A 15,733-nucleotide genomic window follows, 5' to 3' on the forward strand; every position below is an offset into this window, starting at 1 on the left:
AGATTATTATTTATTTATGTTTTCTTTGCGATTACCATTTTTAGAAAAAGCAAAAAATAAAACATCATAGATGTGGATGAATAAAATTATATTTTATTGATGATAATAATAAAAATGCCCAATAATGTTCATTTCTCCCTTAGGCACAGGAGAAGGATTTTTCTTTAAAAAAAAACAAAAAACAAATTACTTAGAACAGTGAATGACAACAGGAACATCAACAGCAACCCAATTATTGTAAGTCTGGCCATGCGTCCCAAAGTTGGCACAAACTTAGTCTTCATCACCACTGTCTTCAATAATGGCAGTTGAGTGTTGATCATTCCCATGAATGAACCCTCCACTGCTGAAAATTGGTTGCATAACTTTGGCTTTGACGTTGAACGGTCTTGGTTGAAATCCTAGCCCAACTCTATTTTTGTTCTCGGCGATCTCCACAACAAGACCCCACTTGTCAATACTGCCATCCTAAATAGCCTCTTGTGCATCCTTCAAAGAAGACATGGGTGCCCCAGTTTTCTTCAATTCATCAGCAATAGATAAGGCTTGGAACGGTGTTCCAACCTCCTCCTTAGCATCAACATACGTGAAATATGACAAATGGCTCACCAATAATGCCTTCTCTCCACTAACAACGACAAGCTTGCCGTTCTTCACAAATTTCAGCTTCTGGTGAAGAGTAGACGTCACAGCTCCAGCTTTGTGAATCCATGGTATTCCCAATAAGCAACTGTAGGCCGGGTGGATATCCATTACTTGGAAAGTAATTTGGAAATCACTCGGACCTATCTTCACTGGAAGGTCCACTTCTCCAATGACGGTTTTATGAGAATCGTCGAACGCTTTGACAACTATGCCAATATACCTCATTGGGGAGCCTTGATAAGAGAGTCTTGAAAAAGTTGATTTTAGAAGCACATTCAATGATGAACCAGTATCAACCAACACATTGGACAGAGCGTCCTCCTTGCAATTCGTGGAAATATGTAATGCCAAATTGTAATTTCTGCCTTCCTCAATAAGTTCTTCATCACAAAAACTCAAATTGTTACAAGAAGTTATGTTGGCAATTATGTGGTCAAATTGATCCACAGTAATGTCATGTTCAACATAGGCATGTTCCAACACTTTCTGCAATGCTTCTCTGTGCGCTTCGGAATTTGTCAGCAGTGACAACACGAAGATCTTTGACGGCGTCTGGAGCAGCTGCTCCATAACATTGAATTCACTCCTCTTTATTAACCTTAACACCTCATTATCATCGTTAGTCTTCAACTTGTTGGATTCACCAGACTGACACGTTGGAGCACTAACTGGATTCGCTACAGGAATCTCTGCTTTCTTAGTCACTGACACATCTTCTACTTCTTTTGGAAACACTGGACTGAACACACGACCACTACGGGTCACCTTTGCAATATCTGCAATATTCACTACTGAGTCTGCAATTGGTAGAGGAACCTCTCGACCATTTTCAATCATAGTGGCATTGTACTGATATGGCACAACTTTATCGGATGAGTAGGGGATAGGGCCCGCCAACCGTATAACCAACGACAATACCGATTTGTTGACATTATTGGTGTTTCTACTATCAAACTGAATGACTACCCGCTCAGGGGTCTTGAATATTGGCATAATGACATTCACATCATCTCCCATATCCCTCGACTGTTGAATATGGATTACATTCTCATCCATCAACTTCTGGATATCCCTCTTGACAATCGTACACCCACGGGGATTCATGCTACAGATTACACAACCATCATGGTCATGTTCATAATCACTGATTAAACACAAAGTCTTATGCATCTCCACCAAAGATCTTCAGATACGTCTCACATCAAAAACTCGGAAATTCCCTGGACAACCGTCCACCATGTTGATATAAGCGCTACCATGAGCGGGCAACATATTGGCTTTATTCAGCGCTTTATCCTCAAAGGACACCATACCACTCTTTACCAGCTTCTAAACTTCATACTTCAGTGGATAGTAGTTCTCTATATCATGACCAGGGTCTCCCTGGTGCAAAGCACAATGAAGACCAGGCTTGAACCACCATGGTAGTGGCTCAGGGATTTGTGGAGGATTTCTTGGCTGAAATAGATTCTTGAGGACCAATGACGGGTATAACTCTGCATAAGTCATAGGAATAGGGTCAAAGGAGACATTCTTCCTCTCAAAGTTTTATTGATGATTATTGTTATTGTTGTAGTTGGTTCTTTCTTACGGTTGTTGCTGATGTTGTTGTTGTTGAAGTGAAACTGATTAATTAGAATTATTGGAAAAAACCGGAATTACTAAGGAAACTTGATGTTGATGTTGACGAGGTTGAGAACTTTTTCTGACATGAGACCTCCTCTGCCTCCCTACTGACACTGAATTAGTTTCTCACTCCTTCCTCTTGGAGAAACTACCATCGTACTTCTTGATGGCTGATGCCTCTTCTTTAGACAAACGTCCTTCTTCTAGCCTCATCCCCATGTTTACTATTTCTGTAAAATCATTGGGGGCACTTGCAATCATATGTTCGTAATAAAACAGATTCAGTCTCTTCAAGAAGATTTTCGCCATTTCCTTCCTTCAAGAGGTGGACTTATTTGGGCAGCCAGTTCTCTCCATCTATGGACATATTCTTCGAATGTCTCTTTATCCTTCTGAGACATAGACCTCAACTGGTCTCTATCAGGCACCATATCCACATTTTACTTATACTGCTTGACAAAGGCCTCGCCTAAATCATTGAAAGTACGAATGCTTGCATTGTCCAAACCCATGTACCACCTCAAGGCAGCTCTAGTTAAACTGTCTTGGAAATAGTGAATCAGCAACTGATCATTATCAGTCTGAGTAGACATTTTTCTAGCATACATAACAAGATGGATTAGCGGGCAAGTATTCCTTTTGTACTTTTCAAAGTCTGGGACCTTGAATTTCACCGGGATCTTAACATTGGGGACCAAGCAGAGTTCAGCAGCACTCTTCCCAAACAAGTTTTTCCCTCTCAGAGTCTTCAATTCTTTGTGCAGCTCGAGGAATTGATCTTTCGTTTCATCCATCTTCTTGTATACATTTGGACCTTCAGATGGTTCAAAATGGTAGATAGTGTCCTCAACACGAGGAAGAGTGTGAACAACCGGAGGTTGCACTGACATGACCGGGCTAGATGCTGACAAAGAAACAAATGTGGGCTCATACCCTTCTGGCATAAAATTTGATGGCATTCCCCAAGGGAATCCAGTAGGCATAGAAGGAATGGATTGACTGGCAGTGGCAACTGGAATAGTTGAAGAAGCAACCTCAGAAATGACAGTCCTCTGAGGAGGAGGAGTTGCAAGAGTTGGTGATGAATGATTTTGGGCGGCAATGATAGACTCCATCAATGTCGTAAGTCTGGAGATCTCGTCCTTCAGCTCTCGGTTCTCTTGCTCCAGATGCTCCATTCTCTTTGGTTGATAAGCACGGGTGTTATAGCGATGAGTCAGCTTGGCTGATGCACAAAAGAAGAACTGATAAGACATCTGGTGGAAGAAACCTGTTATGCAAATGATGCATGAAATGCAATATTTTTTAATTTTTTTTTAATTTCAAGGAACATATGAAGTCCTATTTTCATATATATATATATATATATATATATATATATATATATATATATATATATATATATATATATATATATATATATATATATATATATATATATATATATATATATATATATATATATATATATATATATATATATATATATATATATATATATATATATATATATATATATATATATATATATATATATATATATATATATATATATATATATATATATATATATATATATATATATATATATATATATATATATATATATATATATATATATATATATATATGGAAGGATCACAAAATCTTTTTTTATTTATAAAATTTGGAAGGATCACACTGAGTACAATTTCAAAAACCAAAGTACAAATACAAGAGAAAAGGAAACTATCATCCTAAGGATCCCTTAACAACTGCACCAGATGACTTGGATATGGGTGCACACTTCCTTCGGATGCGTCGAATCTCGGACTCAAAGGATGTCTTCATCTGAGCCTTCTCAAGGACTAACTGATCAACAATCTTTTTCTAAGCACCCGAAGGTTGAGGCATGCTAGAGGAATATGAACCCTCTAGCTCTCTCTGTTTCTTCACTGCTCGATCTTCAAGAATCTCAATAAGCGCATCATTGTCTTTTGACTCAAGCTGCAACTCTTCATGCTTTTGGCTCAAAGCATGGAACCGTTATTCCCACATATCTTTTTCTTGCTTCATCTTGATAAGTGTGTCTTCCAACTCCTCTACATCTTGGTTAAGGAGAGTTGATGGCTCAACCATAACCACAGACATAGGTCTTTCACAAGCATACAACATCTTGAGCTCCCAAGCTCTCTTCTTCACCCAAATGGTGTAAGCTTCCAAAGCTATACAGTTGCATGGATCAAACTCGGATCTTCCTTTCCTATGCACATTATGCCAAGCATGAACCATCATTTTCTTCAAGTGTTGGGGATCTTTATCCTCTTGATAAAATAGACCTTCGAACTGGGTGTTATTAGGTTTATCTCTCAAGGGGAACCCAAGTTGACGACGAGCCAAAGCAGGGTTGTAGTTGATTCCTCCTTGTGTACCAATGAGAGAGACATTAGAGAACTCACCACAACTATCAATAATATTCAAACTATTCAATGAAGAATCATACCAAACATATTCATCATTAGTGAGAGCAATAAGTCTCTGAGACCATCGTAGACATTGTTTGTTCTCCAAAAAAGCAGGCGTCTGAGGCAAGTGCGAAATAAACCACTTGTACAAAAGAGGAACACAACACACAATAGTACCACCTCCTTCAGAATTCCTCAAATGCAAAGAGAGATACATGTCACCCAACATAATAGGAACATGATTCCCAATCAAGAAGATTCTGATGGTGTTAACATCAACAAAACTGTCAATGTTAGGGAACAAAGCTAAACCATAGATGAGAAAAACAAATATGGCTTCAAAAGCATCTATGCTACTGGCCTGAGCAAAAACAATAGCCCTACCAATAAGAAACTCAGAAGTTAACCCAAGAATTCCTCCTTTCTTTACCAAATAAGCATCAATCTCAGATTTCTTCAGATGAAGAGCTTTAGCTATGATATGAGATATGGGAATCTCCTCTAATCCACTAAGAGGTACTTTGTCAGATACGAGTATACCTAAGAGATGAGCATACTCCTCCAACATAGGCACAAGCTGGTAATCTGGAAAAGTGAAGAACCGATAAAGAGGGTCATAGAACTGAACCAAAACACTCAGAAGTCCTTCAACCACATCAGCAGATAACACAGATAAAAGCTTCCCATGGCGTTGCTTGAAGTCCAAGGGATCTAATACAAAAGATGACAACTTCCTTAGCTCTTTCAAATCAGGGCATCTGAAACTGTACTTCTTAGTGTTCCTTCGCCCACAATCCATGATCTGAAAATATTTGCAAATAAGACCTTAGTTCCTTGAAATTTATTTTCTGTGATGAATGTTATGATGCGCATGTATGCATGAATGCAACAATAACACACAAGGAAAACATAAACAAAGGTCAATGGATGGATCAAGTCATCATCAAGATCAATCATCCATTTTAGTTGATTATAGTTTTCACCTTATCAACACCTAAGTTCCATTGATATTGACAAGACTTGATCGGATCAACCAAGAATCAAAGGGTTTGTTGAGAGTCACGAGCATGGAATCAGGTTAAGAACCATCCCAAAGTAGTGTACTAAGGATAAAAACCTATAGATCATGTTCTAAGAAGTTCCAAGAGTCTTAATCTCATCTATTGGATATTATAGGTTAGGATGACTGACTCCTCAACCCATAATATTCTCAAGAGAAACTCGTCTGAGTGTAGTATCGCATAACAACTGTGATCAAGTCTACACCTGAACAGTCTCCGCACTACGTCCTAAATAGGCCAAGTTGGGTTAAATGTTCTACGGTCCTCAGCTTCTCAGACCCCAAATCAGAGAAAGTAATGTCTATCCACAAATAACTTGTGTGACATCAGTAACTCTAAAGAGGTCTCCACTGAGTAGATGGGTCTCAATTCAACTTGTTAAGGACTAGTCCACACAAGTTGAACATGACTATACCATCCTCCTATCTTAATTACACTCAAGTTCGGGTTAGAACTTATCTCACCACTCAGAGATCCCCAAGCACAACAGATAGATTATATCACACAACAAAATATACAAACATCAAATATACACATATATACACATAACAAAGTAGGCTAAACCCACTGAGGACTACTCCCCAGCAGAGTCGCCACTTAATTTCTGTAGCTGTAAATTCATGACCATCAAGATATGGATAAACTTGACGTCAATAAAACCAGAGTCACCACCGAGCTTTTATTATTTCCGAAGGAAAAGTAAAAAGTACGAACAAAATCCAAAGATAAGAAGTTTTCAAATCAAAACTAATAAAATGCCAGAGATTACAGGTAAGGGGATTGAAATTCTAGTTATCAGACTTTGGATGTCACACTGGTTGTTATGACATCCAATTCTGCACAGACAGGGATTATGCAGAACTTAATTGTAAGTGCAGTAAATAACACAAGTAATTGTTCACCCAGTTCAGTCCAACATGACCTACATCTGGGGGCTACCAAGCCAGGGAGGAAATCCACTATTAGTAGTATCAATTCAAAGCTAAACTCACCCGTTTACAACTTATCACTTAATCCCTACCCAATGCAATTTCAATCTTAACCTAAGATCAGAGTTCCTACTCACTCCCCCTCAATCACCTCAGTGATATTAAAAACACTTTGAAGTCACACTTCAAAAACAATTCTTGATTATGCTTCACAGCTTAAATCAAGATACACATCACTCACGCTTAAAAGCTTTGAGTGACACAACACTTACAACTCAATGAACACCCTATGCCAAAGCAATCATCTACTTGATAATGGCTTGGCTTACAAGATACGTCTAATACAAGACTCACAAAATACAGCAGTGAAGTATGATGGACACACTGACTCTTCACGCTTCAAAAATCCCCGAGACTGAATGAAGGAATGCCTTCCTTTTTATATTGCAGCACCTGGGCTTTTGCACCTGTATTTTCCTGAATTTTAGGTCACACAAGTTCCCTCAAATTCAACATTTAGGTTGCTAACAAATAGGCTATTTGTTAGGTTCATTGAATGTAGCTTGGTTGTTGATTTCCTGGATTTTCTCTCAGCTGTTGAATCCTTAAAGAATAGCCTGAGAAAAAGCTGAAACAGAAAACTGAACAACCTACAAAATAGCATATGCTGTCAGGCACGAATGTCACGACATTCAGCTTGACATCAAGGTCCATATGCTGAGTCTGTTTTTCAGAAAACAGACTGTACAAATTTGCTGACCTCTACATGATCAAAATGACCATACTACAGTAACAGCTTACATTAATAAATGTCAAAGTGTCCAACTTAACATTTACACAATTGGCCTTAAGTTAGTTCTGTAATTCTCTTGAAGAACAAACTAACTAATATGCTGAAGTATAGCAGAACACCACTCTGCCTAATCTTCACCAGCTGCTGTTAATGATGAATGTCACAACATCCAGTTTGACATTCAGTCAGTAGGCCTTATGCCAGGTCTGGTTCTTCCTTGATAACCAGACTGCAAATGAATACTAAGTTCTAACAGAGCTTCTGTTCCTTAGTATCTGTTGACAGGTATGAATGTCACAGCATTCAATAATCCTGTGTTAGCTAGTCCTGCAGTAACTACAATGTAGTTACATATACATGTCATGACATCAGTCAAGACATTAGTGTTTTACCATACAATGCAGCCAATTAAACACCTACAGGGGTTGGTTACACAGAGGGAAGATGTTATCACCCAAAGTGTCCTAGGTACTCCTAGGGAGCCCTTTTTTATGTGTGCATGTATTTTTGGTATAAAATATGTTTGATAAAAATAGAGTGTGAGGATGAGAAAAGAATTTATTGATTATATTTTTGTGTTTGGCAAGACCTTCGGTCTTGTGCCTATGTACCAACATAAAAATGAGGGATCAAAACCTCGTAGTTCGTGGTAAAAATTTCAAATAAGTTGGTGAATTGCTTTTAAAAAAAGTTAATAAAAGAAGGCACAAAGGGCCAAAAGTTTGAATGGAGTTGTTAGTTATTTTTTGTCTTTTGAAATTTTAAGTGAATATGATTAAGTTTATTTACAAATTTGATTTAAGAAAGAGTTTGAAAATTCAATGGCATAAGGCCAAAGTTTCTAATCATTAAAACAATGTCTAAATTTGAAATCACAAGAAAATAAATGTTTTGAAAAGGGGGAGAGATTTTGAAATTTAAGAAGTGGGAGGAGATGAAGAGGCTATCTTAAGCAAAAATTTAAAAGTTAAGGGTTGAAAAGATATGACCAATGGGATGCAATCCAACAGACAAAAATGTCATATAGAAAACCCATTTTCCTTTAGACTTTAATTAAGCAATAATCAATAAGCAATGAACAATATCCAGACATCATGAAGATCAAATCATCAAATAGAGATGGCCACGTCCAAGCAAGCACTTCAATAGCTAACAGTCTTCATTGTCTTCCCAGGTATCAGATTAAATATTCCTTGAGCAACTTATAACAAAACATAAGACACAAGATCAAAATAACAATTAAGCACAGAGACAGAGTAGCAGATGAACCCAAAAAATCCTTCAGTCTTGTATTAGATGAAGACACAGTTCAAAGTAGCTCAGTCTCAAGATGTTGGCATTGACCAAGTACTTTTTAGCACAGGGAATGTTGCTTAATCCTAAGTCCAAAAGTTCAGATCAAGTTCAACAGTCCACCAGATGTTTTTTAGGGTTTTTTTGTTGTTATCAGGTGTTTTAAGGTCCTAAGACCACAAACAAAATCAAAAACACACAAACAATATATACAATCACAAGATATGGCTCAAATGAGCAAAGTGAAAAGGACATAAACATAAACAAGTTATATGAAATGTAAATGGCAATGAATGATAAAGGACTGAAATTTAAATTACATAATAGTAAATGACTTGGAAGTAAAGCAATATTAATAAGAGTTAGTTAAATGTTAGTCAAAGGTTAGTGGTGTTAGAGGTGATTTTTAATTTATTAATTAATTCTTTGGAGAACACTCAACCATTCATTCACAAGTATGAATCCTTAAACCAAGACATCTTCCATGAGAAGGGCTCCAACTTGGATAATTCAACAAGTATGCCACTAGCTCCCATGAAAGGTAAAAAGGTGAAGTCTCCACATAATTCCATGAAGAATAAGAGACTTACAATCTTACTTACTAGAATGATATGCCTTGAGGGTCAAATTTAGCTCTATGTTAAGCAATCGTAATTGGACTTATGTAGAAGCCATAACTATCTGAGGTCGGGCAATAAAAATTTAGGTGTTAATGCATGTTAGAGATTTGGTATGAAGAACCAAACTCCTAAAACATACCACACACTAAAAGAAAAGTCAAAAGGGAGAGACATATCTCAGTCATGCTTGTATTGATTCATCTGACACAAGGTCATTGATGAATCAATTAGCCTTTAGACATTAGAGATTTCATTGGTCAAATGAGGAAATGGGAAAGAATAGGGATGAAGATGAAAAGGGAGGGGGAGATGGAAACACAAATTGATCATGGGAGGAATTTCATCAAATCAAAACCATCCATTCATTTTGGGAGATGAAATGTACATTTCATCAATCCCCTAAATCCAATGGTTTTGATCCAACAAAAGTCAAATCAACCTTGACCAAGGCCCAAATAGAAAGTCAAACAACACAAGACCATAAAAATGTCTCAACAACATTTTTAAACATTTAATCAATTAAAAATCAATTTAAAAATGAATTAAAATGCATTTTAACTTAGTCAAAACCTAAAATCCCTTCAAAACACCAAATAAATGGCCAAGGGATTTATCCTAGGTCAAACAAGGTCAAAGGGCCTTAGAATTTTTTTTTCACAATTTTTAAAAAGTCAGAAGTATTTTTAAACAATTAAAAATATGCACAAAAACATTTAATTCATGAAAAATATCAAAATTACTCAAAAACATAATTTTAATTCAGAATATGGAAGATAAAAATATTTAAAGATTTTTTTGGTGAAATCCCATATTTTTTGGATTAAAAACGAAATTAATATGAATTACACAAAATAAAGGGATTAAATAAAAAGAAATTCAAAAAAACAAGGGCCATCAGATCTCCCTCATTAATTGAGGTGGCAGATCTGATGGCCAAGCGCTAGAGTGCACCAAACACCTGAGTCAAACGCGTAGTAACATGAGTCAAACAAAACAAGGGCCAGGATTAAAACGTGGAGGTGAGATCAGATGGTTCAGGTCATGCCAACGCACCACCAGAGCCCTAGCTCCGATCATCTTCTCTGGTGAACCTCACCAGACTGGTCCACTCTCAACCAAATGAAAATGAAAAGTGAGTACATGTTTTTGAAGGAAAAATGCTCAGGAGCACGAATCTGACCTCCATTTCTTCCAATTCCAAGTATATAGAAAGATACATGGATTTGAAATTTGAGGTTCATGATCTGAGTTGCTTAGATTTGACCTTAAAGTAACTCAATTTTGTTGCCTACATTGGTAGGACTCCAGCCAACCAAAAATCAAAGAGAATGGTAAAGAATTGAGAGAGAATCGAAGAGAGAAAGTTTGGCAAATTTCACCTTCTGTTTGCAGTGATGAAGCTCGATCTGGGTCTCAATTTTCTTGGGCTTGCTTCCACTTGATTGTAGGAGGTGAATTTAGAGCTCAAATGGCTTGAATTCTTGGAGTTTCAACTTCAAAACAAAACTGAAATTGAAGCTCGATTTTCAATTGAAAACCTTCAAGCTTATCCTCTAATGGTGATGGAAAGCTTGGGCAAGGCTTGCATGAGCGTGTGATAGGCCCATGAAATGATATCAAAAGGTCCAAAGATGATCATGAGTGATGCTGAAAGTGTAACATGAATCCATGCATTTGAAATTGAGAAGTGGTCATGAGATTCATCCAAATGGAACCATGAAGAGTAACCATGTGCAAGTCATTCAAACCTTATCCAAATGAATTGATTTAGGAATTTTTGGAAAGGTGAGATCAAGGTGAACAACTTTCATGTTGAACACTTTTGCATTTGAAGCTTGGATCATGATGAACTTTGAGGTGGAAGTTTCGAAAATCAAACATAATTGAAAATTTTCTAAGTCCCAAGTCAAATGTTCACTTCTTCCACCTTGAATACCTTTTGCTATGAGCTTCAAATGGAAAACGTTCTTTCATAAAAGTTGTAGGTCTTTCAATCATATTAAATTTGGTCACAAATTTGACCTCATTTGGATTTGGCATGAAGGATTTATGCATTTTAGAAGTTGAGGAAAATTGCTTGTTAAATGGTATTGGCCCAAAATGCTATAATGTTTCCTCTTGGCACATGCCTTTTCAAGTTGAATTTGAAGTTTCTCAAAGAATCAAAGTTGGAGAAAACATATTGAAATTGATCATGAAACTTATATGGATTTCATCTCATAAAAATTGAGAAGGTATGGTCCTTAGAAGTTGACCTCCTAACTAGGGCACAAACAAAATGACCTATAATCTTTCACCATAAAAAATGACTTTCCAAGAAAACCTAGATCTTTACCTTAACATGAAAGTTGTTTGGAATGTCATAAGTAATAACTTTTCTCTTGTAATCATTTTCATATGATAAACATTGTAGGAGATAGGGTCCAGGGAGCCCCAGTTTTGACCAGTTGACTTTCTCTGGTCAACCACCTTGAACCATCTTGCAAACTTGAATTTCTCTTGATCTTTAGAGCTTATGGAGGATCATATATGCATAATATGATGTATAATTAAGTATCCCTTGATATATTTATTCAATTTCTGAAGAAACTTGTTGAGGAAGTCACACAAGATACCCAAATGAATTAGGGATTCCAAGACAAACAAGCTTCAAACTCTTGATGATTTCTTGATCAAAATGATAACTAAAGATTATAGGGACCCATATATGATGTCTATAAATAATGTGAACCATCTCTTGATTAATTTCCTTGCACTAAGGGTCTCAAACCCTAATTGTGAGTTTGATGAGGCATTAGTGGATGCACACACTACCTACAAAAGAAACAAAGCTATACATAGACATATTTTTTGTATCTTGGTTAGTAAATAATGAAAAACAAAGTATGATACAATCAAATATGCTTGGTGATCTCTCCCAATGTAAACCCAATGAATGAGGGGTAAGGAGGATGCCAATGTGTGACCTCAAAGCCAATGCATATGATGAGATAACATGAGGGATCTTAGGGTCAAAATTGGGGTCTTACAGCAGCACCGGAGCCCTAGCTCGGTGGACCTCACCGGACTGGTCCACCACCAACTTCCATAAAAATGAAAAGTGAGTACACCATTTTGAAGGAAAAATTGACAGGAAATCAAATTTGACCTCAAAATCCTCCAATTCCAAGTATATTGAAAGATACATGAATTTGGAAATTGAGGAGTATGAACTGAGTTTCTTCGATTTGACCTCAAAGCAACTCAATCTTGTTGCCTACATTGGTAGGACTTCATCCAACCAAAAATCAAATGAAATGATGAATAATTGAGGGATAATCAAAGAATAAAAGTTTCACAAAATTCACCTTCTGTTTGCAATGATGAAGCTCGATCTCAATCTCAATTCGCTTGGGCTTGCTTCCACTAGCTTGCAGGAGATGATTTGTATGCAAAAGGGCTTTGAATTCTTGGAGTTTAAATTCGAAAACAGAATGGGAATCAAAACTTAATTTCAAGATAAATCTTCAAGAAATTCTATCAATGGAGGGTGGGAGTGTTTGCATGCCAAAGTTTGGGCTAAGGGTCCTTGATTCTGAGCAGAATGAGTTGCATTTATAGACTTCCCAACTGATTTCCACACACTTCCATTCAAATGCCAAAAATAGCAACTCTAGTGTGCATGCTTGCATGGGCGTATGATAGGCCCACCAAATGAGCATTAACTGGCGAAAACATAGTTATGTTATCGGAAAAAGTTGACGTATTCTAGTGCAAATCCACCACCATCGTTGTTGGCATACCATAAGGTTGCTCTCGGCGAAACATAGGCAATGTTAGACTTGGGCTACAAGGTCTAAAGTCACTTGCCATAAATTGTGTAACTCCGGGTGATACGTGAGTACTTGACACTATTGATGAGAGAATTTTTGCCCCATCTTGCATAATCGAATGCGCAACCGTCATACTTATTATGTAGGCGCTTGCTCCAGTCGAAGGTGCAACAATTATATCTCCACCCGTAGAACCAAGTGATTGTTCTTCATTAGTGTTGATATTTCTAGGATTTACCATTATAATGTATCTTCTTCTAGTTGGAACGAGAACTTCCTTATTGGTTATTTTACCACTTCTCAATCTCATACGCACAAAGCATTGAAAAGTTTAATGAATGAAGAACTTTGATCAGACAATGTCTGGATAAGTAAAAAAACAAGAAATATTTCGCACAAAAAAGATCTCACTGGGCGTGCCAATTTGTTTACCGTGAAATTTTATAAATAAAGACAAGTTTGATTTTACTTAAAGGATTAAACTCGAAAATGTCCCAGGATAGATTTATGCAAAAATTATATGTTTTGAGAGATTTTATATAAACATCAAGAACATTGAATGTAAAAGTAATGTAGTAAAGTAAAGGGATAAAAAGGGAAAATTTAAAGGAGAAAATTAACTTTATAAATGGAACGCAGGTACATACATTGAAAACTCATTTCTCACTTTCATAGTTGGATACTTTGAGTGTGTAATGTGTAAAACTATGGATCCTTAAAACTATAAACAACACTTCTTATATACTAGTTCAAACATAACCGTCTATAATGGTCGACTTAGCAAAACTTGACACGTCTTCGTCTTCATGCATCATTCGTCTTTGGAAAATCTCCACGTGCCCTGGGATAACTGTATGATCTTATCCATCTTTCTTCGATAAAAACATGATAATCACGTAAACTAACAACCCCAAATGTCACTAAGTCTTTTACTTCGACCAAGGTCTTCAAATGACTTCTCGGCCAACTTCCAAACTCCCTTCGATAGGAAATTCTTCTTAAATGGTTAGGTGGTCTTTTGGTCAAAAATGACTGTTTCGATTCTGGGTGAAACCTTAAATTTCCACTATAGCTAGATTTGACCCTGAATCCTCACGTTAATTACTTGTGTCAATAATATGAGGTAACACAAAGTAAATTTAGAAATTTGAAAATTTGAGTATTTTCCTACGCTTTGGTTGTGAGGATTTATATATGGTTTTATTTATATGTATATGCCCTTATGTGTACAATTGAACAAATCAAAATTGAATTGTTGAAAAACAAAGGGGCAACCGTGAAGAATGTTACAAACAACAAAAGAGATTGTGCTAATAAATCAAAGATCTAACATAATAGGCATCATTAGTATGTTCGACTTTTATATTTTAGATGTCTAATAGGCATCATAATATGTAAAAAATGAAGATAAGTATTATGTCACATAGTTACAATTTAATATTAAAATTTGAAAAACCATTAAAATTTGAAAAATCATTCAAGTTATATTGTGATGTAAGACAATCATATATTGCTTTAACAATAGATTTTAAAAAGTTCATTGACTTATAAGTTATTATTATTTAAAGATAATATATATATATATATATATATATATATATATATATATATATATATATATATATATATATATATATATATATATATATATATATATATATATATATATATACATATGAATTTTATGCTAAAAGACTCAGTAATCAAATACTTGACATATAAGGTCTTTCATATGATTGTTGTCACTAATGATGTCTTAAATTAGTGAGAGTTACTTATTCTTTATGTTTTTATAACATTATTTTGATATCGATACATACTTTATCTTAAAACTATCTGCAGAAATAAAGTTTACGATGTTATTATTATGATAACCATTTCTGTATCATTTGTGCAAATATTAAATTTGTAAACTTTAATTTGATCTCAATAAAGACTTTAGTTGGACCAGTTAGAAATAAGCATGATTCAAAGATCACTTTATGTGAAATTTCCATACCACTCATCCATATGAATCTATGTCACTAAGTACATTGACGTGGTGTTCGTCAGAGTTTTGTCACGTTGTACGTCAGTGACAACAACCAAGGGGGTCCCATTATTAATATATAAGGTGGAAAAAGTTGTAAATTTGAAATCTAAAGATAAATATCATAACCGGACGCGCGTCTAAAGAACCATGATATAATTATTAAGATATATTACACAAGTGAAAAATTATTTGAATATTTTATTTTTAAATATTATTTAGTTATTAATATTCCAATAATTATTATGTGGGCATATATATTTACATTAATTACTTATCAAATTAAGAAATTTAACTGATTAATAATTAATTTATTTTGAACAATTGAGATGTCTTAGACTTCTATTTAGTGATTAATTAATTAATTAATTAGTTGGATATGAATTCAAATATGATTGAATATCATAATGATTCATTTTAGAATAATAGGAACTCTAACTAACCATCATATATATATATATATATATATATATATATATAT

This window comes from Lathyrus oleraceus, chromosome 1, assembly GCF_024323335.1.
Source record: "Lathyrus oleraceus cultivar Zhongwan6 chromosome 1, CAAS_Psat_ZW6_1.0, whole genome shotgun sequence".
NCBI lineage: Eukaryota > Viridiplantae > Streptophyta > Magnoliopsida > Fabales > Fabaceae > Lathyrus > Lathyrus oleraceus.